At 52.7% G+C, this 3738-nt stretch overlaps 1 pseudogene; it reads right to left on the bottom strand.

Annotated features, from left to right (window-relative positions):
- Window positions 1-1529: 1529 nt before the first annotated feature.
- Window positions 1530-2030, bottom strand: LOC123159090 (uncharacterized; annotated as a pseudogene).
- Window positions 2031-3738: the final 1708 nt, after the last annotated feature.

Raw genomic sequence — 3738 nt, 5'->3', positions numbered from 1 at the left:
CCTCCCTCCCAAGCTCTCAGATCCCTAGAGAAATCTCAGACCTGGGGTTCCCCGTGTCAGATGGTGTCGACGACTCTACGCCGTTTCCTCCTTGGGGGCATCTTCTTGGATTACTTCTGCTTCGGGTGGACTCGTCTCTTGCTGCTTCATCTCCACCTCGGCTTCGATCTGGTCATTGTTCTTGGCGACTCGAGTGGAGCTTGCTTGGACGTCCTGGGGTGGCCTCGATGACACGCTGCCCTTCGACCTCGGCGGCAGTACACAGGTGCTGCGCCCTTCGGTCTTGGTGGTGCGTTGCCTTCTCGGCTTCGCCGGCGGCACACCGGTGCCGCCGCTCAAACTCGGCTATCCGATGCCCTTTGTTCGCGTCAGTGATGCTTCTTGATATGCTTCTACTTTGGTGTGGCCATTCCACAGGGTTGTGCTTCATGGTGGCCCGGACGACGTTTTGCATGGACGTTCTGGGGTGGCCTTCGGCAACACGCTGCCCTTCGACCTCGGCGGCGATACACCGGTGCCGTGCCCTTCGGTCTCGGTGGTGCGTTGTATTTTGGCTTTGCCTGCGCACACCGATGTCGCCGCACGAACTCGGCTATCCGACGCCCTTCGTTCGTGCCAGTGATGTTCCGTTGCGAGTTGTTGTTGTTGTGGTGCCCATCTTTTTCTCCCCAGGCCTGGTTGTGGTTCATTGTCAGTGGTGGAGCAAGCTGCTCAGAGGAGCTCGCTACCCGAGATGTCGGCCTTCAGGGGTTTCGGTTTGGCTCTGTTGCCAACCTTCCCCTCCATTTGTTTCTCTCTTTCTAGTTTTGGGCTTTCTCTTGATGCCTTCCTCTGTAATTTCTTTTGCGCCTTTGTGCGGTTACATGTATTGCCAAGTCACCTTCGAGTTGGAATATAACAAATGGTGGGGCGCCCCCCCCCCCCCCCCCCCCCCCCCCCCCCCGTCAATCTCGAAAAAAAGTACGAGAGACAAAAGAAGAATGGATGATAGTATCACTCCATAGGTGCATCGCGCCGATGATGATATGACCCCGCGGCGGCAGCACCTACGCGGAAGGCAAGCATGTCTCCCACCTAGTCTGCTGATTATTGGAGATGTAAGACGTGGTGATTTTTTTTTACACGAGAGAATTATGTCATGTGCGTGGAAATAGCGAGCAGTTTGGGACGAGACGCTGAAGCTAACAGCCGTGCGATGTAATCATGTAAAAGAAAATCAACGCCCCTGGCCTCGTCTCAAGATTGGAAAGAATCAGAGGACGGGTTGAAAGTGTTTCCCAAAGTTAAAAGGTTTAAATGGATGCCAAAATTACAGAGTGATACTAGAAGGAAGGATTAAAAGGACGCCAAAATTACAGAGGGGCACAATTAAGGCACCAAATCTTATGCAATATTCTTCCTATATATCTGTCGCCATATCATATCATGAAATTAATCCATAGGCGATCCCTCCACTATAAAATCTACCCCTCCTTCCCTGCCTAGCTAAACCAACAACGACATTCCATTACTTCGCTAGTTTTATTAATTTATCCCTTGGCCGGCCGGCGATGGGTCGGCTTCCCAAGAAGGTGACCCTGGGGTACGTCCGCGACGACTCGACCCGGCGCTCTAGGTACAAGCAGCGTCTGAAGGGGCTGATGAAGAAGGCGGGCGAGCTGGGGAAGCTGTGCGACGTCGAGACCTGCGTGGTGGTGTACGGCGAGGGCGAGGCGGCGCCCGAGGTGTTCCCTTCCCCTGACAAGGCGGTGGGTATCCTGAATGGATTCAAGAGCGTGCCGGAGCTGCGGCGTTGCAAGAAGACGATGGACCAGGAGGGCTTACTCACCGAGCGCATCGCCAAGCTCCAGGAGCAGGTCGACAAGTCCCGGCGCGAGTGCCAGGACCGCGAGACCAGGTACCTCCTGCAACAGATCATGGAAGGGAACCTCCCCGGCCTCGTTGGCCTCAGCGTGGAGCAGCTCGCCCGCGTTGGCTACAAGGTGGAGGAGATGATCAAGAGCATGGGCGAACGCATGGGGAAAACTCATTCCCAGGCGCTGCCGCCAGCTCCATGCGTCACCACCGGCATCATAGACATGGGGTCTCCGGTGCTGTATCAGGCGCCAGAGCAACAGACGGAGGGCACCCTGGTCGGTGGCTACGCTGGTGGTCACGACGGGGCCGGCTTCACCGGTGGTGATACGGTGATGCAGATGCAGTCCTTCAATCTGGAGTTTGGTTCGAGTCATTTCCCTCCCATGTACCAGGCGCCGCCCCGAGCTCCATGGGTCACCACCGGCAACGGAGACATGGGGTCTACAGCGCTGCATCAGGTGCCAGTGCAGCGGCAGGAGGGCACGCTGCTGAGCTCCGGAGGGGATCTGGGCACCCTGGTCTACGGTGGCTACGCTGGTGGCCACGAAGGGGCTGGCTTCACCGGCGATGATACGATGATGCAGATGCAGTCGTTCAATCTGGAGTTCGATTGGAGTCAGTTCCCTCCCATGTAAGCTGGATGAGGATCGTCGGAGTGCATGGCCAGCTAGCGTCGATCTCGTCTCGTCTCGTTTTATTAGTTTCTGCATGGTTAAATTCTACAGTGGCATCGTGAAGATGAGACATTCAGCTATTTCCTCGAATTGTTGTATCTTGTTATGGTTTTATTCGCCATGCTCTCTGAGCCAGGGCACTTTTAATAATTTTTTTTGATGAATAAGGCATTTTTATTTGTAGTGATTGAATTTGTTATTCAGTAGGGGTCTCTAAGTCTCTTCCATAGGCCTTCGTTTGATCTCTGTGGTTGTTCAGTTCGTCGCTGCAGATCGTAAGTTGCATGTGTTTAGAGAAATGAGCAGCTTGTTGTGTGTATTACGGCACTTAAGTACAGCACAGCCGCGTGCCTGGTAGTTCCCTGATTGCTACCACGATTAAAAGAAAGAAACATGGTCGTGTTTCAGGAGATGTACTGGCAGGGCCTTTAATGTCATGATATTTTTGGTGTCTAAAATCTTGCGTTATGGGGGGTAGAAACGTGCTGAAGATATGCTCTCCTGGAGGAATGTAAATGTGCTGCAGAATTAATGATTTGCGACTTAACTGCATGGTGACAGTTTTTGCTGGATTGTTCATGCTTGCCTGGATAAAGATTTGCGACTTTATTACATTGCAACAGCATGGCACAGTTTGCCCGATTGGCCAATATTTCTGAAACTTGTAAAATGCAGAACAAGTGAGCAACCAAGTAAGAATAAGAACTATCATCATTTGCAATGCACATAGACTACTGAGTTCACCGTGCAGTCGATGCTCGCCCTCCACCCCCTAGTTGGAGCTAGGTGATTTTTGCGCGTGTTCTGTGCATGGTAACTGCGTCTGGTTCCAGGTGATTAAGCCGAGGACGACCACATTTTCTTCATCCGCTCCATCCTTACTCATCTTGCTTGTCAAGACGCCTCGTGACCGAAGATCAGAGGTGGGAAGGAGACACCGTGGCCTCAATTACCTTGGCGGCAGCCGGCAACAAGCCAGTTTTGGTCGGTGGAGGCATCATCATGTGGCTTCCCTGAGGCTCTCGAATCGCCTACGGCCTCTACACCACTACACCATTAGTCCTCTGGCTCTACATCATCCCACTGACCCTGACCTCCTTCAGCATATAAGTTTGCAATTAGGAGCTCTAGTTCCGGGATGTGCTATCTAGTTCTTTTTGTTAGGGATAAACTATACAAGCTGCAAGAACTGACCTAAAAATGTAAT

The sequence above is a fragment of the Triticum aestivum genome, chromosome 7B (genome assembly GCF_018294505.1).
Source record: "Triticum aestivum cultivar Chinese Spring chromosome 7B, IWGSC CS RefSeq v2.1, whole genome shotgun sequence".
NCBI lineage: Eukaryota > Viridiplantae > Streptophyta > Magnoliopsida > Poales > Poaceae > Triticum > Triticum aestivum.
This window is presented reverse-complemented; position numbering and strand designations above follow the sequence as displayed.